This window comes from Oryctolagus cuniculus, chromosome 1, assembly GCF_964237555.1.
Source record: "Oryctolagus cuniculus chromosome 1, mOryCun1.1, whole genome shotgun sequence".
Taxonomy (NCBI): Eukaryota; Metazoa; Chordata; class Mammalia; order Lagomorpha; family Leporidae; genus Oryctolagus; species Oryctolagus cuniculus.
This window is the reverse complement of record NC_091432.1, coordinates 115,404,820-115,426,144: the sequence shown is the minus strand read 5'-3', so window position 1 is coordinate 115,426,144 and position 21,325 is coordinate 115,404,820.

Below are 21,325 nucleotides of genomic sequence, written 5' to 3'. Positions count from 1 at the left end.
GGGCCCTGCACCCCATGGGAGACCAGGAGAAGCACCTGGCTCCTGCCATCGGATCAGCGCGGTGCGCTGGCCGCAGCGCACCAGCTGTGGGGCCATTAGAGGGTGAACCAACGGCAAAAGGAAGACCTTTCTCTCTATCTCTCTCTCTCACTGTCCACTCTGCCTGTAAAAAAAAAAAAAAAAAAAAAAAAAAAGTGAAGTAGCTGGGACTTGACTCACTCTTTTTTGTTTTGTTTTGTTTTTAAGATTTATTTATTTTTTGAAAAGCAGAGTTAGAGAGGGGGAGATATGAGAGAGAGAGAGAGAGAGAGAGAAATCTTCCATCTGCTGATTCACTCTCCAAATAGCTGCAACAGCCAGAGCTGGACTGATCTGAAGCCAGAAGCCAGGAGCCAGGAGCCAGGAGCCAGGAGCCAGGAGCCAGGAGCCAGGAGCATCATCTGGGTCTCCCACACAGGTGCAGGGGCCCAAGCACTTGGGCCATCCTTTGCTGCTTTCCCAGGCCATAGCAGAGAGATGGCTGAGAAGTGGAGCAGCTGGGACCCAAACAGGCACCCATATGGGATGCTGGCACCACAGGCAACAGCTTTGCCCACTAAGCCACAATGTCTGCCCCTGACCCAGCGCTCTAATGTAGGATGTAGGCATCCCAAGTGGCAGCAACCTAACTAGCTGCACCACAATGCCTACCCTGACATTTTCATGACTTCTGCTGTCAATTGTCTTCTAATCTTTGCGTGGGATATATATATCCCATATATATATATATATATATATATACTGACATGCAGCAACACAATGAACTAAGGATTGGTATCAGTATTCCCTTATGAAGATGTGAAAACAGAATATTAAGAAAGTTAAGTAATTTGCCCAAGGTTACACAACTGTCAGGTGGCTGAAGTCAAGCGGCCTGACTGAGGCCCCATGGATTCACTATGGATCTACTTCCAAGAGTAAGACTTAGAGTTTCTGTGTTTTACTCTTTAAAGAAGGGCCAGCACGTGGATGCACACCTCTGAGACAAGGCCGATTCAGGAGGTTCTGTCACGGTCAGGGTCGGGGGAGCTGAGCGTATGAAGCCAAGGATGGCACCTGACATGTCAGCTAGCAGCACCCAGCATGCCAGGCATTTTCAATCTCAATGATAGAGGACAGGGGTTAGAGACCTGCAACCTATTTAATTCTGTTAAAGAATCAGTGAGGTGCTTGATGAAGCCATTAACTGGGGTTCGTGTCTCCATTCTACTTATAAGACTCCAGGAGGGCAAATGCTGATGGAAATTTATTGATTTCTTTTTCTGCCTTTACCAAATGGGTCAAAAACATGGTATAACGCTGCTGGTTCCAATTAAAATCACCTGTTAGCTTACAAAGGTTGGCCCTCTCTCTCCTCCCCTCCTTCCCCCATTTAAAAAGGGTTTAAAAGATTTTCATTTAATTGATTTGCTGTAAAATGCCCTTTACAATTACCCAGATAAACTAGGCGTCACCTGTGGAGTAAGAGCCAATTTGAGCTGTTTATCAAGACTTCGCCTCTGGCCACTTCTCACCCTGGGATCTGGAGTCTCCGTATTGATAGCTTGCATCTGTCAACATCGGATATTTTTAGTGGGCTGCAGAAAGCTTTTAGGGAGATGCGGATGGCGGGGCTGCATCTTTGAGCAGGTGAAGAAAGCATGATGGAGTTTTTGTTTGCAAGGAGAATGCACATTGTGCTGAAAACAAGTTCAGAAAATCAACCCTGGGCCCATGTGCCTGAAAGAAATCAGAGTTGACCCCATTTAAAAAATCGTGCCATGGCCTTGGGAAATGGAGAAGAGGGCAGAGGATAAAACTAAGAAACAAAATTTGCCTCGATTCTTTTGGGTTGGGTTTCATGTAGAGCTGCCCTTCATGTCAGGAAGGAGACCTTGAGGAGCCTCTGCAAGGGTTGTCTGTGAATGACATTTGTGTTCCTTGAGCCAATGGGGTGGTGTTATAGAGGGAGACACAAAGAAGGACATAGAGAATTTATTCTAGGTTGTGTGTGTTTCTGAAGCCGACACCACCATCCACCTGACCCAGGAGAGTGTTTCTCGTGTTTAAGTACTATGGACAAAATTAGAGACAAAAAACAACAGGTAAATATGGTAGGGGAAGAGATAAATTCTAAAAAGTGTAGACCAGTAATCTTTTGTTTTTAAAGATTTATTTATTTGAAAGGCAGAGTTACAGAGCAAGAGTGAGAGTGAGAGTGAGATCCATCTGCTGGTTCACTCCCCAAGTGGCTGCAACGGTCAGGGCTGGGCCGATCTGAAGCCAGGGGCCATATTGGCAAACTATTTCACAGACATGTCTGCTTTGGCCATCTCTACCCTGAAAATTTTTACTTATTTGAAATGGAGAGAGAGAGAGAGAGAAAGAGAGAGGAAGAGGGAGAGGGAGAGGAGAAGGAGAGAGAGGGAGAGAGTGTTTGTGGAGCACAATGGTAAGAAAAAAAATCATATTGTGTTATGTATTTATATGAAATATCCAGAACAGGCAAACCCATAGAGACAGAAAGGAGATTGGCAGTTGCCAAGTGATGATGACAGGGGATTTCTGTTGAAATACAGTTACTGTTAAGGGGTATGGGGTTTTGTTTTGGGATGACAAAAATGTTCTAAAATTGTGCTGATGGATGCACACCTCTGCAAATATACTAAAAGTATTGAATTGTACACTTTAAAAAAGATTATTAATTTGGAAGGCAGACTAGAGAGAGAGAGAGAGAGAGAGGGTGCTTCCATTTTCTGGTTCATTCCCCAAATGTCTGCAACAGCTACCACTGGGCCAGGCCAAAGCCAGGAGCCTGGGACTGCGGCTGAGTCTCCCGCATGGGTGACAGGGGAGCACTTTGACCCCTTCAGTTGCTTTCTGAGACACGTTAGCAGGGAGCTGGTTCAGAAGTGGGGCAGCAGGGACTTGAACCAGCGCTCATATAGGATGCCAGCCTCATAGGCGGATGCGTAACCTGCTGCATCACAATGCCAGCCCTGAATTGTGACCTTCAAGAGGGTGAATTGTATGGTATGTCTATTGTATTGTAGTAAAGCTGTTAAAAGTCTCCTGCCATAGTGTTCATATTTTAGGGAAAAGCAAATTGACTTAGCCTTCTAAATATCTTTCAAGGCTGCCCACTTCTCTTTGTCCAGCCTGCCACCATCTTCTACTTGGATTACCACGAAAGATTCCTAACTGACTATCTTGGCGCAATGTGCCCTCAGTGAGTCTCCTCCACAAATCTCCACTCTGCTGCCTGGGATATCTCTCTAAGGGAAAACGAAGGCAACCCTCTTGCATCAATTCTGGCATGACTTCTCACAGTTGCATTCCTTAACTCATCTTACTGCCCCTGAGTCATCTGATCCCTATCCACCTATCTCCCGAACGTTATTTCTCACTGCTCCTCACTCTGTTCATTAAAATCCTACGGTTTTGCCCATCGCTATGCTGTAACTCAGTTCCTGGTCTTTGCAAAGGCTGATGATTCTGCCCGTTAAGTTTCAGCTTATGAATCACTTGCTCTGAGATGTTTTTCTTAATTATTCCCCTTCTGTATACATTTGGGTTAGAGGATCCTCCACCCATATGTGCTCATTTATTTTATTATTCTTACCATGTACTAGGCACCATTGTACGTACTTTATAAAAATTAACTCTTTTAATTTTCACAATAATCATATCCAATCAATTAATTAAGATACTGATATGCGAGATACGCATGAAGACAGTTGTTGGGTTTCTAGCTAATAGAAGGAGAATTCTCTATTTAGCAAATTAGTATTATATGAAAAGTTCTATTATGTGCAGGCCACATATTTTTTCAGAAACTGTTCTTTCTGTTTTTTAAAAACGTTTATTTATTTATATAAAAGGCACAGGTACAGAGAGGGAGAGGCAGAGAGAAAAAGAGAGAAGTCTTCCATCTGCTGGTTCACTCCCCAAATGGATGCAAGGCTGGAGCTGAGCTGATTCAGAGCCAGGAGCTTTTCCGGGTTTCCCACGCAGGTGCAGGGGCCCAGGTATTTGGCCATCTTCTACTGCTTTCCCAGGTCATAGCAGAGAGCTGGTTCAGAAGTAGAACAGCCGGGACTCGAACCGGCACCCATATGGGATGCCGGCACTGCAGGCAACGGCTTTACCCGCTCTGCCACAGCATCGGCCCAGATACATAAATCTTGATTCTTTTTTTTTTAACTTTTCACTTTGAATTAATGTAGGACTTACAAAAATAGTACAAATAGTTCTTATATACTCTCTAACTCCCAAATGTCAGCTTCCAAAACCACACACAAGGGTCAAACTGGGAAATTAACATTACTATTCAATAACTTATAGACTTCATTTGATTCTCCTTATGTACCCTGACAATATCATTTTTATGATTCATAATCCCATCTTGTCTCCTTAGCTTCTTTTAAGCTGGGATAATGTCTCAGTTTTCTTTCATCTTTCACCATTGTAAGCGCACTGGTCAGCTGTTTTGTAGAACATCCTCCCTTTTGGGGTTTGTCTGAGTTTCCTCATGATTAAGTTCAGGTTGTGCATTTTGGGAAAGATTACCACTTAAGTGATGCCATGACCTTTTCTGTATCGTATCAGGCGGCACATGGTGTTTATGGTTATGGTGTTATGGTTTGACAGTAACTTTGGTTACTTAGTTAAGGTGACATCTGCCAGCTTTCTCCAGTGAGAATGTATCATATTTCTTACTGTAATTAACAAGCATCTTTTGGAGAGACATTTTGAGTCTATGTAAATATCACATTTCTTGTCATATTAGCAGCCATTGATTCTTCCTTGAAGCAATGATGAGTGCAATGTTTGCCTTGGGGACTTTCTGTTTTCACCATTCCTTCTACATGTATTATGCTACCCTCACCTTCATTTATTTATTTATTCAATTTTCAATTTGTGGGGTCATGCATTTTGTTTTTAATCTGTGGGTTTTAATCCATTGGAATCATTTCTATCTTGTTATTTAAATTGTCCCAGATGTGGGAGTGCCATCAAAGTTGGTTGTGCCATTTCATGGTGTTATTATCATTATTTGAGCACTTCCTTACTTCCTAGCACCACAAGATGTCCTAAGTTCACTTCATACTTTTTCTGTCAGACCCATATAATCAGCCATCTCCATTTTTTTAAATGGAGAATATTTAGAAAGTAAGATCCTGGCACCAGGCATCTATCATTATTGGAGTGTCATTGTTTCTTCACTCAGTGGACAGAACTAGGAAGTATATATATGTATACTCATACACATGTCTCTACCTACTTGTCTATCTATTGAAAACCATGGATTTATATTGATATTTCCAACTCTCAACTTTCATTGTATCTCTTCCCTTTATTGTTTGTAATTCCCTTCTCAGACAGTAACTAGTCTGAGTAACTAGTCTCATTATTCACAATATATTTACTTATTTTCTCAACTCTAGATTACACGTAAAGTAGTTTCAGAATTTTGAACCCATACCTTCTGAATAACAAATTCACTAAGTTGAGCACAGTATTGAGTACTCTTTTCCCTTAGAATATATAACTGTCCAACGTTACTTCTTTTTTTTCAACTTTTAAATTATATTTATGTTTTTGGTTTATAGTAAAGTCAATGCATATATATTTTTAAAAGATTTATTTATTTATTTGAAAGGCAGAGTTACAGAGAGCCAGAGGCAGAGAGAGAGAAAGGTCTTCCTTCCTCTGGCTCACTTCCCAGATAGCTGCAATGAGCGGAGCTGGACTGATCTGGAGCCAGGAGCCAGGAGCCAGGAGCTTCTTCTGGGTCTTCCATGTGGGTGCAGGGGCCCAAGGACTTGGGCCATCTTGTACTGCTTTCCCAGGTCATAGCAGAGAGCTGGATCAGAAGAGAAGCAGCCAGGACTCAAACTCTCTCCCATATGGGATGCCGATACTGCAGACTGGGACTTTACTCGCTCTGCCACAGCACTGGCCCTGCAGTCAATGCATATTTTAAGAAGTGAATAATATTTGTAAAAATATTTTTAAAATACTTCAAGAAATTCATGGAAAATTCATATCATGAAAATGTTTCAAATAGATTTCAAGGGTTTTACACCAATTTTTTTTATCTTTTCATTTCATTTTCCACAAACTTAGTGAAATCCCTTCTACTTAGGACGGTGTCTCTCCCCCTTGCACCTGGAAATCCTGGAGAACTGTCTCCTGGCTAAATCCTCTGGAGCCTGCAGGGAGCAGGTAGAGTCCAGCTCTTCCTGAAAGACTCCTTTCCCTGACTGCCTTCGTGTTTCTGTAGCACCTTTCTCTCTGGCACTTCGGGGAGAAATTCTCTCAAGTTCTTCAAAAGTCCTGAGTTTTGGTGTAGCCCGCCGTCGTCGAACTTCCCCTTGCTTTGGCTCTAGGTCAAATAAAACCTTTGGCTACCTGTAATACACCTTCATGTCTGGGGGTTCTATATGCTACCTGGGCCAAGCATCCTTCTTCAATCGGTCTTCCTTCCTCTTGCTCTGACAGGGACCACCAGGTGGTGCTGCAGAGTCTACAGCAGCCCCATTTGATGAGTCAGCTGCTTGATTGAGGTTGACTCGAGGAAGCAGTCGCATTTCTGAAAAGGAAGGGACATTCTAGTTGTCCTGTTAAGAAATTTCATGCCATTTAGGTCCTCAGCACAGCTCTAGGCAAAATGACAAAAGAAGCCCGTGTTAGCCCCTGTCCTCTTCTTTGGAAACCCTGGGCTCCTTCCTTGTTCCTTTATAAAATCTTCTGACAAGGAAAAATAAACATACAGCTTTGTTGGCAGCCATAATGGGCTTTCTTGCCTTCCCAGCCAGTTCAGCTGAGCTCCTTGGTCTGTCAGGACACTGAGAGGCTGGAATTCCAACATTAACTTAGCTCCAACGTTCACCTTTACGCTTCCTTGAGGGGTCACTCAGCTTTCCTTGGTTTTCTTAATAAAAAAAATGAAAGGATTAGACTTTATGGTGTCAAGCACTAAGTCATCAGATGCAGTGTGTAGCCCAGAGTGTAGGATTTAGACAAGGGAGGGGGACAGGATCAGGGGTAGAGAATCTGAAACAATTTACTGGCTGGAGCTTGTTTTTCAGAGAATGGTCCAGGAAGGCTTATTTTGTAACATTTTGTAACATCAAAGGGGGCCAGATCAGCACACACAGGAAAGCGGTAAGAATCCAGTCAAAGTCAGGTATCATGGCATACAGTGTAGGAAGATGTGTGTGGCCGGCCCTTCCCCCAGTTCCCCCTGTTTGACATCCTGGACACTCCTCTAACATTTGCTAGAAAACCCCGGGAAGAGTGCTTCCTGGGGAGGCAATTGTTTAAGGAAACTCTGCCTTCTCATTGTCCCCTTTACTTGTCTGGACTCAGAGCAACTCTTGCTTCAGGTTGGCTATTTGGTGACACCCCAAGCTAACAGAGCCCACAGGTCCACTAACGGGTGATTGAATGAATCTATGCAGAGGACAGAGTGGTTTAAGACAAGACGATATGTTGACTAAGCTACAAGTCGAGAGTGCTTGCCCTACTGATGCATTCCAATTTAAACTTTTACAAAACACTAAAGAGAGAAAATGAAATATTTCTAGGCATTGAATGTGTCCAGAAAGCTACCTGTTTGCAGTTCTTGGTCTAGAGAATCTGTCACTAGGATTTCTTCAATGTCTGAGGTTCTATGGACATTCCATAATTTGTTCATACCCTTTAACCTGCTTAGAATGTTAGCTACTTGAATATTAGTCATGGTTTTCCATCACTCTGCATGTCTAAGTCCTGATTCCTTCTTATAAAATCCATTCAAGTGCTACATACTCCCAGAGGTTTCCTTCGATTTGTCTCCCTTTAGACATGTTTACTCTGTCTTCTGAATCCTTACAGTACTCCAATGTACCTTCTCTATGCCCTTATTACTTTTTTGACTATGTGCTGGTTATCTGTGTCCTGGTCACTAATCCTCCCTACACACTTATTTTAAGCTCCTTGAGGGTAGAATCCATGTCTAGCTGCGTTTTGTCTCTTCTCTATCTGGAAAAGTTAACAAACATGCATTGTATGCCATTACATATTTGGACCAGACCAAATATGTATGTGGTTTTAGGTACTCCACTCAGCGCATGGTAGCGGTGACTTAATACATCCTTGCTGAAATACCGATATCAGATGGCCATTCATAATAGTGAAAATGAAATGGGGACTACATTCCAAGATAGGCTATACCAAGTGTTAGGGAAGATAAAATGTGGAGCAACCTAAAACCTCACACTCCGCGGGACTCCATAGTCTTTGCTCTTGAGTGTATTCCCATCTTTGTCTTATGTTGCATGACAAGAGGGATTTTGCAGATGTGATTAGGCTGCTAATCAGTTGACCTTAACACAGGAAGATTATCCGAGTGGAGCCAATCTAATTTTGTGAGCCCCTGAAAATCTGAGAGTTTCCTTCATCTGGTGGCAGGAGATCCAAACACAGGAAGTTCCTGACCCACGGGTGCTGACTTAGGGTGGAGAGAGCCTCTGAGTCGGACAGCAGCCTCTAGAGGCTGGGAGCAGCCTTCAGCTAACAGCCAGCGAGTAACCAGGCAGATCAGCCCTACGTAACTGCAAGGTGCGACTCCACCACAACCTGAATGAGTCTGGAAGCAGACTCTTCTCCACAGCCTCTTCGGCAGGCCAGCTGACTCCTCGATTTTGGCCTCAGAAGACCATAAACAAAGAAATCAGTTAACCTGCCTGGTCTTTTTAAATTTTATTTTATTATTTTTAAAGATTTATTTATTTATTTGGAAGGCAGAGTTACAGACTGAGGGGAGGGTAGGGGGAGGGAGAGAGAGATCTTCCATCTCCTGGTTCACTCCCCAAATGGCCACAATGGCCGCAGCTGAGCCAATCTGAAGCCAGGAGCCAAGAGCATCTTCTTGGTCTCCCACGTGGGTACAGGGGCCCAAGGACTTGGACCATCTTCCGCTGCTTTCCCAGGTCATAGCAGAGAGCTGGATCAGACATGGAACAGCTGGGACTCTAACGGTGCCCATATGGGATGCCAGTAAATATTTACAGATTGACTGCCTGCCCTTGCACATGGGGAGGTGGGCCATCTGTATAACTAAGCTGGGAATCTCAGGTACCTCTGGCCTCTGGCATCTCAGAATTCAAGCCGAGTAGGCAGCTTCAGATCCACTAAGACATATCCTTTCCCAATCTACCAACCTCTGATTGGAATCCCTGCCTGGGGTGCTTAGGGTCAGGACTTACTTGACTAAGTTGCTACGAACCTGCTTAAGAGTGAACTAAGCTTCCTTAGAACAAACATGAGGGAAAACTGTGTTGCTTGAAATGGGAGGAAACATTTTTACTTCACAAAATTATTGGAAATTAAGCAATAGTGGTATGAGCATAAAACACTATGCAGTCCTTAAAAAGATAGAAAAAGCTCTACAGAGACAGAGCTTTGTGGGACACTGGCCCGGGACTGTCAATAGTAATAGACAAGATATTTCCTTTTAATGAAAAGAGCAAGGTGTCGAACAATGTGTATATTGAGCTATCATACTCTTATAAAAAGATATTTAAAACACATATTCTCTACATATAGAATATCTCTGGTCAATAAGATTGGCTTTTGAGAATGGAACCGTGTGGTTGAGGACAGGAGTAAGAGGGAGGCCTCTTTTTACTGTGCATCTTTTTGAACCTTTTCAATTGGGAAATAAGCACATGCAATATGTATTTCAAATAAATTCCTTCCTTAGAAAGAGACAGCAAGAACTCTCCCATTTTCTGCTTCTCTGTCCATGTCCCTTAATGCATTCACACACAACCACAGCTCTCTACACACATCCCTCCCTTCCACAGGTTGAACAGTCCCCTTTATTTATTTATGGGAGATACATTCCAAGACCCCCAGTGCATGCTTCCCACAGATAGTACCAAGCCCTATATAAACAATGCTCTCTCCTATACCTGCATATCTATGATAAAGAGTAATCCATAAATTAGGCACAAAAAGAGGTTAACAATAACAGCTATGACAAAACGTAATATTTGTAATAATATATTGTAATAAAATTGGTAGCATCACTGTTCTTGTGCTTTAGGGCCATTATCACAGAAAATGTTGGTCACCTGAACATAAGCACAGCAATACCGTGACGGCTGATCTGTGGCATAGACAGTTAGCAAAGAGACTAACAGGGGTAGTATATGTAGCAAGGACACACTGGGAACAGGGACGATTCCTGCTCCAGAAGGGACAGATTGAAACAGCGAGAGATTTGATCACAATACTCAGGATGCCAGGTAATTGAAAACTCATGAGTTGTTTATTTCTGGAATTTTCCACTCAACATTTTCAGATTACAGTTGACTACATGTAACTGAAATTGAGGATGAGGGGAACTTCTGTACGTTTGAGTGAGAAGCTTGCAGCCAAATGCTCTCCTTTGCAGTCACATGCCTGGCATGCGCACAAAGATGCCTATCTTACCTCTGCTGCACTTAGAGACATGCCCATGCAATGTACCCGTGTGTGCATGTGTAAACACACAATGCATGTGTGCCTTTGACTCAGAGCCTCTGCCTCTACCCTCACCTGGGCCTGCCTCCTATGTGCATACACCTGGGTAGATGCCCTAATTGCAAGGCGAAGTAGGTTAAAAGTATCCCATTCAGAAGCACTAACTGGGCCTGGTTCCAGGCAACTGTAAAACTCTAATTAGGAGAGGACTCATTAGCTGCTAAAAAGAGGAGGAGAAAGCAGAGCTGAAATTAAAAGGCCTGAATGACAAGTGCAGCCTCCTCAGTCGAAAGGAAGGAGCTTAATTGCCCTTTGGTAAAACTGGGGTGGGGAAGACGGAAGAAAAAGTGGGCTATAGCCACGGGGAAGGGGAGTACAGCGACAAGAACTCTCCAGGGAGCTCCCTCTCCCCCATGCTCTTGTAAGCTCTCTGAGGCCATTTGTACAACAGTCCCCTTCCTTCCACTGCAGAGGGATAAGGTAGGGGCGCTTGTTACTTTCCTGCAGTTCTGCCTCGCTTCCACTCTCTGAGCTGTCTCCTATACTCCCTCAGGAATCCCAGGTGCTTGCTCCCTTTGCACCTGTCAAAATCCAGTCTCTAGGGCAAGTGCTACTTTGTGGAGAGGAGACTCATTCTCATTGTGACTCTGCTGCTCACTGGCTGTGGGCCCTCTGTGAATCACTTACAGACCGATAACATCTAGTTTAGAATTGTGATCATACGCAGAATGGCAAGTACATTTGTAAAGTGCGAATTCCTGCATGATTATTAATCACTATGGCGCAGATCTGCTGGACCACATCGAATGTTCCTAGAGGCCAGGAACTATGCTTAGCCATCTCTGCTGCCACGTTCCTGCCACCCTTATCTAATAGGGTGCAACTGAAGAATCATTCTCACTGTGGGGTAAACTGAGCTATACCACATAGGCGCTCCCTGTAATGGGACAAAGCTGTGCTGGCCACACCATTAATTCCAACATTTACTGAGCATTGACTGAGTACTAGGTACCCTCTTAAGAAGTTATATGTAGGGGCCAGTGCTGTGGCATAGTGGATAAAGCCACCACCTGCAGTGCCGACATCCCATATGGGTGCTGGTTCAAGACCCGGCTGCTCCACTTCCGATCCAGCTCTCTGTTATGGCCTGGGACAGCAGTGGAAGATGTACCCACATGGGAGACTTGGAAGAAGCTCCTGGCTCCATATCGGCACAGCTCCGGCCGTTGCGGCCAATTGGAGAGTGAACCAGCAGATGGAAGACCCCCCCCCCCCCCGCCTCTCCTTCTCTCTGTGTAACTCTGACTTTCAAGTAAATAAATATTTTTAAAAAAAGAAATTATATGTATTCACTCATTTGTCCTCACAATGTCCTCAAGAAGTACTATATTATCAGCATCATTCCTGATTTTTTTAAATTAAACTTTATCTATTTATTTGAAAGTTAAAGTGACAGAGAAAAGGGGAGACAGAGAGAGAAAGATCTTCCATCCATTGGATCATTCCCCAAATGGCCACAACAGCCAGGGCTGTGTCAAGCTGAAGCCAGGAGCCTAGAACTCCATCCAGGATTCCCACATGAGTGGCAGGGTCCCAAGCACTTGAGTCATCTTCTACTGCTTTCCAGGTGCATTATCAGGGAGCTGGGCAGGAAGCAGAGCAGCCAGGACTTGAACTGATGCTCATATATGGGATGCAGATGTTGCTGATGAAATTTAGCCACAAACTCTGGCCCCATCATCCTCATTTTAAAGATAAGAAGGTAAGCCGGTGCCACGGCTCACTAGGCTAATCCTCCACCTTGCGGCGCCGGCACACTGGGTTCTAGTCCCGGCTGCAGCAGCCATTGGAGGGTAAACCAATGGTAAAGGAAGATCTTTTTCTCTGTCTCTCTCTCTCTCTCATTGTCCACTCTGCCTGTCAAATAAATAAATAAATAAATAAAGATAAGAAGGTAGAGTCTCAGTTTAAGGGTCTTACCTGAAAGTTGCACTGTGATTACGTAGGGGAGTGGACTTGAACCAAGCCCATGTGCTCTTGTGTAGACAGTTTGGATTCCAACCAGCAGGAGTGAACAACATGGGATTTTGGAGCCTGTCTTGATTCATTTTGCTTTGGTGTAAGCAAATATCTGAGGCTGGGTACTTTATTTTTTTGACAGGCAGAGTTAATAGACAGTGAGAGAGAGAGACAGAGAGAAAGGTCTTCCTTCTGTTGGTTCACTCCCCAAATGGCCTCTACGGCCAGCGCTGTGCCAATACGAAGCCAGGAGTGAGGTGCTTCTCCTGGTCTCCTATGCAGGTGCAGGGCCCAAGCACTTGGGCCATCCTCCACTGCCCTCCTGGGCCATAGCAGAGAGCTGGACTGGAAGAGGAGCAACTGGGACTAGAACCCAGTGCCCATATGGGAGGCCGTTGCCACAGGCGGAGGATTAACCAAGTGAGCCATGGTGCCTGCCCCGCTGGGTACTTTATTTTACCATGTGGGTTTTAGATTGATCATACTTATTTGAAAGGCAGAGTGACAGGGAGGGAGAGAGAGAGAGATCTTCCATCCTCTGGTTCATTCCCCAAATATCAGCACTGGGCTAGGCCAGACTGAAACCAGGAAAGCCAGGAGCTCCATCCTGGTCTTCCACACGGGCAGCAGGGGCCCAAGCTCTTAGGCCATCTTCTGCTGCCTTCCCAGGCACATTAGCTGGGAACTGGTTTGGAGGCAGAGCAGTCAAGACTCAAACTGGTGCTCTGATATGATTTGCTGGCTCAGTGAACAGTGACTTAATCCACTGCGCCACCACGTCAGCTCCTGGGTACTTTGAGTTCACAGTTCTAGATGCTTAATGGCATGGTGCTAATATTGGCTTTCGGGAGGGCCTCATGGTGGCTGGGATCATGTGACAGAGGTCACATAGCAAAAGAGGAAGTAAGCAAGTGGGGAAGGGTTCAGGATCATGCTTTTGTAAAACTCTGTAGGAATTAATTCATCCCTGTGGGACCCAACCCACTCCCAGAAACCAGAGTTAGTCCCTTCACAAGGACAGTCAGGGTTAGGGTTAGGCCTCACCTCTTAAAGCCCCATGGCTTTATTTATTTATTTATTTATTTATTTGACAGGTAAAGTTATAGACAGTGAAAGAGAAAGGCAGAGAGAAAGGTCTTCCTTCCATTGGTTTACTCCCCAAATGGCTGCTATGGCCAGCGCTGTGCAGATCCGAAGCCAGGAACCAGGTGCTTCTTCCTGGTCTCCCATGCAGGTGCAGGGGCCCAAGCACTTGGGCCATCCTCCACTGCCCTCCCGGGACACAGCAGAGAGCTAGACTGGAAGAGGAGCAACCGGGACTAGAACCTGGCGCCCATATGGGATGCCGGCGCCACAGGCGGAGGATTAACCAAGTGAGCCACATGCCGGCCCCTGCCCCCTAGCTTTCAATTCCATTACACCAGGGACCAAATCTCAAAATGATTTTTGGTGGGGACAAATAATGTTCAAATCATACAGTAGAGCCTTTTGGATGCCCTGAAATAATAGTTATGGACAATGTTTCTTGAACAGTTGCTATATACCAGGCTCAATGCTGACTTTACATGCCACAAATTCATGAGCCATGGAATTAACAGATGTTTATTTTCCCATGAGCTGTTTGAAGTACCCTCCTATGTTATCTCCTTTAATCCTCCCAACAACTATATGAAATAGACACTATTGGCTATTTCTCCCACTTTATAGATGAAGGAACTGGGGCCCAGAGAGGTAAAATAACTCATCCAAGGTCACAGTGAGAGATGAGTGTCGAGTTTAAGACTGGAACCTCCCTGGTCTCACAACCTACAACCTGTCACACCCAATATCTTGCAATTGCCTTGCATGAGAGCTGCCTCCTCTGTTGCGGTTTTATGACTGGATCTACGGTTTCCAGCAAGTCTGGTTCTGGAAGAAGAGGAGAGAGGTCTGGTGCAGATGATGATCATGGCCTGGGGGCAAGAGGCAGAGAAAAGACACCGTGGTCATGATGTGAAGTGGGGAAGCTGAAGGAAGAAGGAAAGAGGGAGAGTGTCTTCTAGAAGCAAGGGATTTTGCTAGTAACTCTGGTACAGTTGTTGTTGGCCCCCAAGGTTTCGTTGACCAGAAGTGGCACACATCTAAGCCCTGAACGATGATACTACCAAGTATACATGTTGAAAAGAGGTGCGATGAGCTTTGGCAATTCAACAAGGAGAGACCCACAGATGGCGGATGGAGTCAGAAAAAAATGGCTTGGTTGTGAAGGGATTTGACCAGCGTCATGAAGGCAGCCAAAGCATCAGTAAGGAAGACTGCTGAGAAGGACTTTGCAAGAGCTGTGGTTGGCAGTCCTAAACTTTTTCTTTTTTGCAGTGGCTCCACATTAGAAAGGTTTTGTTTACCAAAGTAGATTCATTAAGTAATCCATTTGCCTACTTTTAATTAAAGCTAATAAAACTGTGTGTTAAAGGTTCTGTCATGAGAAAACAAGTGTTTAGCATGGGTTATTTCGGTGGTGCTGTGCCCAATACTTGAACTACTTGGTAGTACCTTAATAGACAAAATACCACTCCTTCCTTCAAAGAACCTTCTGCGTTTTCCAGTTGAAATCAAAGAAATTTGACATTCCTGCCCAGAACTATCTGGGGCAGAGAACTGTGCACCTGTTATGTGGACCTTTGAAATATTTGAAAATAAAAACGATTTCCATTAACTGGGAGAAACTGTGTGCCAGACATACACTGGCCACTTGATAAGCACTTACTTGTTTCACTTCTTCCCTCCCCCTCCACTTGAAGGTCTGCTCCCTGTTTTGTTCACTGTGCCTACAATAATGCCTGCCACGCAATAGATGCTCAATAAATCCTTGTTGAATCAACCAAGTGAATTATTGCTAATCTCTCAGCAATCTTACAAGGTAGGTGTCACTGTTTTTCTTTTATTGATGAGGAAACTAAGATCAAGAAGAATAATAATTTACATTCTTGGAACTCTAAGTGATGGGCAAAGACTCAAATCCTAATTCTATCTGACTTTAAATGTGTTCCTCCTATTATACCCTCTTCCACCAGAGCATTTGAGTCTACCTAAGAGCCAGAGACACTAGGTTGAAAAAAATTATGAGAAAAGATGTGAAAATGCAAGAGTGTTTGAGAGCGGGGGTGGCCAGCGTGCGTGGGTCAGGCAGAGAGAAAGCAGTGAGATTTCATGGCAAATAATTGTGGAAAGTCTGGAATGGTGGGCTGAGGATTAACCTAGCAAAGTACAAAGGGGATTGGGGTTCAGAGAGATGGGACCAGTATTCTTAGTGCACCAGCTGGGTGGGAGAGTGGGGGTGGGGGTGCCCACTCATGGAATAGAGGTGGTAACTATAAGAACAGGAAGGAAGAAGATGTCAAGGTAGACTCAAATGCTCCAAGTCAGGGAGCCAAGATAAAACTCAGAGATTGATTTGCAGTGACAGGTAGGTGAGGCAGCTCATTCAATGGTTTCCTCCCCTTCCTAGAGTTACTTTGAGGTTGGTGGCAGGTCTTATTGTAGGATCACAGCTTAAGTCAGTCATCTTCTTGGCGGAGCCTCTGGCCAGTCATTTCTTTAGCAAACATTTCTGGAGCACTTAGAATTATATGCTCACAGCATCAGCCATTTTTGCACTTAGTTCAATAAAATGCATTAAGCACATACTGTGGTAGGGTTTGGAGATGCAAGGAGAACAGAGGTGTAGGACTCTGAAAGGCTTCAATCTGTGTGTGGCTTTTGCCTTTCAATTTCCTCAAATGTAAAATGGGGATATAATTGCACCTGTCCTACAGGATTGCTGAGGACTGAATGAGTTAATATAGGTGAAACAAAGAGAGCAGTGTCTGGCACGTAGTGAGTAATTTGTGTTTGCTTATGTCGTGTGTGAGGCAAAGCCCCTGTCCTCAAAGACGCTGTCACTTAATGAGATTCACACAATCCAGCGTGGCCCTGCAATAGTTGACGTATTCTCAAGAAACAGAAAGAGCTCTCCTGGGGATTTTTATAAAAAGATTTAATTATTTATTTGGAAGATTTATTTGAAAAGATTTAGTTATTTATTTGAAAGAGAGAAAGGAGACAAAGACAGACAGGAAGAGAAACAGAGATCTCTTCCATCCACTGGTTTATTACCTAAATGGCCACAGTTGCCAGGAACTGGCCAGGCCGAAGCCAGGAGGCAGGAGTTGCTTCTGGGTCTCCCCGTGTGGTTGCAGGGGCCCAAGCACTTGGGCTGTTCTCCACTGCTCTCCCAGGCACATTAGCAGGGAGCTAGATTAGAAGTGGAGCAGCCCGTATGAGATGCGGGGTACCTCCAGACCATGGCTTTAACCTGCCGAGCCACAGCACCTGTCCTTAGGATAGATTCTTATAGATATACTTTCTATTGTTTGACCTGATATCTCCCACTGAGAGCCAAGCTCTTTTCAGTTTCCAAGACTGATGTTCTCTCCCCAAACTCCTTGCTGATAAAATGACTATCCAGGGGTTGGCATTGTGATGCAACAGAATAAGCTGCCACCTTCAACACCAGCATCCACTGAGAATCTGTTCGTGCCCCAGCTGCTCCACTTCCAATACATCTCCCTGCTAATGCACCTAGGAAAGCAGTGGAAGATGGCCCAAGTACTTGGGCTCCTGCACCCAAGTGGGAGACCTGGATAGATCCAGGATTCTGGCCTTGTCCTGGCCCAGACCTGGTGGTTGCAGCCACTTGGGGAGTGAGCTAGAAGATAGAAAATCTCTCTCACACTCTCTCTCTGTCTCTTTACCTCTCTCTCTCTGATTCTGCCTTTCAAGAATAACTAAATTTTAAAAATATATGTAACATGACTATCAAATCTACACAACCCCGCACCTCTTGGAGTGAGAGTGTTCAAGAGATAGAAACCCCATGAAATTTTAGAGGTGACATTTCTTCCCTTCCAACTCTGTAGAACTGCCAGGAATTAAATCTTTGCCTGGGACAAATGAGATTGTGTTCCTTTTGGAGAGGAAAAAAAGACAATCTCCACCTCTCCCTAGACACAGACATTCATTTGCCTGATCACCTGCAAAGCAGATGAGCCTCCGCGATGCCCTCTTTCTTGTTCACTTAGGGGTGAAAAATTACCAGCAAGAAACCAATTAGCATCCTCTAAGATGTTCCTAAGCCTTCTGGAGCCAATTCTCTAACCCCATCCTCTGACACAGCAACATCTGCTCTGAGATCTTGTCCTAATTGAGTCCAACCTGTGCTGTTATCATTTGTTCATCATAGCCCCAAGAGAGAAGAGAAAGGGGCGCTGTAGCCTCTGCCCTTCCTTTGTATCTGACCCAGAGGAAGACACTGAACAGAGAGGGCAATGGGCCACAGGAATTAGGGGTCAGCACAGGAGGAACCACCTGAGTGGCTGATTGACATGCACTGAAAATCGGCACAATGGAGCTTTCTTGAGCGCTTACACTGCACCCGGCAGGATGCTCAGTTCCTTCCATGGATTAACAGAATGAATCATCCCCACAACATCCAGGGTGGGTGCTGTTGTTAGTTACCGTTTAAAAATGAGCACAATGGAAGCATGAAGAGATTGAAGACTTACCTAAGGTGATGCAACTGAAGAGAAGAGAAGCCAAGATCTGGGCCTCGGTGTTCCTGCTCCTGCTTCTGCACTCGTCACCCCTATGCTGTGCAGTTGCCCTCTGTATGCGGGTGTCCTGCATCCACGGAGTGAACCAAGTGCAGACAGAGAATACTAAAAAAAAATTGCATCTTCTCCTGAACATGAACAAACGTCTTCTTACTGTTATTTCCTAAGTGATGCAGTGGAACAACCATCCCTATAGCCTTTACATTGTATTAGGTATTGTAAGGCATCTAGAGATGATTTACAGTTCACAGAAGGATGTGTGTCAGTGCTATGCAAATTCCACACCATGTTATGTAAGGGGCTTAAGCGTTCTTGGATTTGGGTATCTGTAGAGGGTCTTGGAGCTAGTCCTCCGTGGAGACAAAGTGATGAGTGACTGCTTCTTCCATCAGTTCGCCCCTTAGCTGTACTTTGAGAACTAAGTCATCAGCTGTAGATTAGAGCAAAACCTCAAGACCAGCTGCTGCTTCTGCTGGAGAGAAGCTACCATGCCTCAGTGTTCACCACCTCCTAGTTATCTGCTGGGAAGCCTGCATGTGCACCTGCAAGGGAGTGTTCCCTTAACAAAATCCTGACTTGACTGCAATGGGGAAGATGCAGAGGAAAGACAAACTGCCTTTGGGGAACTCTGGTCTACTGAGCAAACAGATGTGTGCTAGACTGAGATATGTGAGGACAAGTTAATATCATCGCCAGGGGCCAACTCTCTGGAACCTGAAACCCATGCTCCTAAGCAAAAGGCCTCTGGTCCTCTGTGCAGCCTCAGAGTTCTGGCCGAGGATTGAGAGGTTCCTCTCACATGTCGCAGCTTCTCCTCATTTGAACTCTACTGGCCCAGCTTAACGCTCTCTGTCATTGGAGTAAAACAACTTGGCTTCAAATCCAAATGCCAGATTCTGATTCTTGTGTTTCTCTAAGCCCAAGGATGCAAGTTTACATGTCTTCAGGGTCCAAGGACAGGTAAGGTAGACAAATAAGGGTGGTAGAACGCAGTAGTGAGTGCTGTGGCCTGCTTTCACCTGTGGAGGGCAGGTTTTGCTAAAGGCTTTCAGAATTGGACTTGGACAACTCTGTGCTGACAAGCAGGCTCCTCTGTTTCGTCACTGAGACGCTCTTAGCTCCAAAGTGAGAGCGATGGGAGTGGACTCAGGATTTCTCCTTTCCTGTGGATTCCTTTCTAATCAGGCAGGAGCGCAGTGTGGTTCAACCGTACCGGAAGGGCACGGATGGACTCTGAGGCTGGCTGATGATGTCATGTTGAGCCTAGGTCTACTGTTTATCGGCTCTATGACCTCAGACACAGAGGTTCAGAGGTTGTCATCCCATGGGGATAATGATAGGATCCACTTCCGACGGCTGCTGTAGGAATTAAGTGAGTTATTTGTGCCTGACACATATCTGGTGCCGTGGAAGTCCTAGCAATGATCGTTTCTTCAGGACACATTTCACAGTTCTGACTACTGTGGACATGTGTGTAATGACAACCTGCATTTCTGTATACAGTCTGAGAGCAAGAGGGAAACCAAGGGTTATGTCTTTGGGTTTGCCAGAGTTTCCTGTCATACCGCCTTTTCTTATTTTGTAATGAATATCAGTAACAATAAGTTTTAGTGATAATATGGTGATATTATTTAGTATAAATATAGTAATAATGAAATAAATCAAAACTAATAGTAATAATAATTGATAACATATATAGAGAGCTTCTGTTATTCAGGCACCATACTAAATGTTTTATCTGTGTTACCTCAATGCTCATATTAGTCCCATTTTACTGATAAGAATGCTGAGGTTTAGTTAGATCATTTGCCCAATTTTTTTAAAAAAAGTTATTCATTTGAGAGAGAGAGAGGTTTTCTTTCTTTTTTTTTTTTTTTTTTTTTTTTTGACAGGCTGAGTTAGACAGAGAGAGAGAGACAGAGAGAAAGGTCTTCCTTCTCTGTTGATTCACCCTGTAGTGGTCGCTGCGGCTGGCGTGCTGCGCCGATCTGAAGCCAGGAGCCAGGTGCTTCCTCTTGGTCTCCCATGCGGGGCAGGGCACTTAGGCCATCCTCCACTGCCTTCCTGGGCCACAGCAGAGAGCTGGACTGGAAGAGCAGCAACCGGGACAGAACAGGCATCCCAACCAGGACTAGAACCCGGGGTGCTGGCGCTACAGGCAGAGGATTAGCCTAGTGAGCCATGGCGCCAGCCATGAGAGAGGTTTTCAGTCCACTGGTTCACTTTTCAACTATCCGTAGTGGCCTGGGCTAGACCAGGCCAAAGCAGGAGTCTAGAACTCAATCCAGATCTCCCATATGGGTGACAGGGACCCAAGTACTTAAGCCATCACCACTGCTCCCCAAGGTGCACATTGACAGGAAGCTGGAACAGAGTACTCAAACCCATGTCTTAGCAGCCTTTTCCTCACCATGCTACCTGGAGGAGTTCCTGCCACTGTCGGTGGGATCAAGCAAACTGCCAATTTTATGGCACCATAAGAAATATCATGGAAGATGCAGGGGAGACTTGTCCCCGCCCCCAGAAACCTTTTATCTAAGGAATACACACTTCATGCATTTCATAAATATAACTTTAGGAACATAGTGATTCTTCCCACCGTACCCACACTCCCACCCCTCCTCCTCCTCACAGAGGGGATCTTGACGAGACACTCCTCACGCTCAAAGAGGAGAAACAAGACAGACCCACAGGGAAACGACTTAGTGACAGAATACATGTTCCAAAGCAGCACAATTGAGTAAGAAGGGGAAATTTGATTCTATGCTGATGGAAGGGATTTGTGCACCAAATATATGGAATGCACTGACCACACAGAGGAAGCCAAAGGGAGAGGCTGCTGCCCTGTCCACGCCCTAGCCACATCCTGCAATGATCTGGACTCTCATGAACAGAATGTTTCATTACCACAACGTGTCTCTTCCTCTCCTCTTTCTCAAGGAGTGTGTGTGTGTGTGTGTGTGTGTGTGTGTGATTCATTACGATTTTGATTGAGGACTGGGGAATGTGATGTCCTGCAACTCTTCCTTCCAGCATTCCCATCACTTCTGTTTGTTCAGCTGACTAATTACCTACATACCTCTGTCCACCAAGCAGAATGTGGATGGGGCTGGTGTGTCACCTTCCTCCTCTTTCCCCAGCAG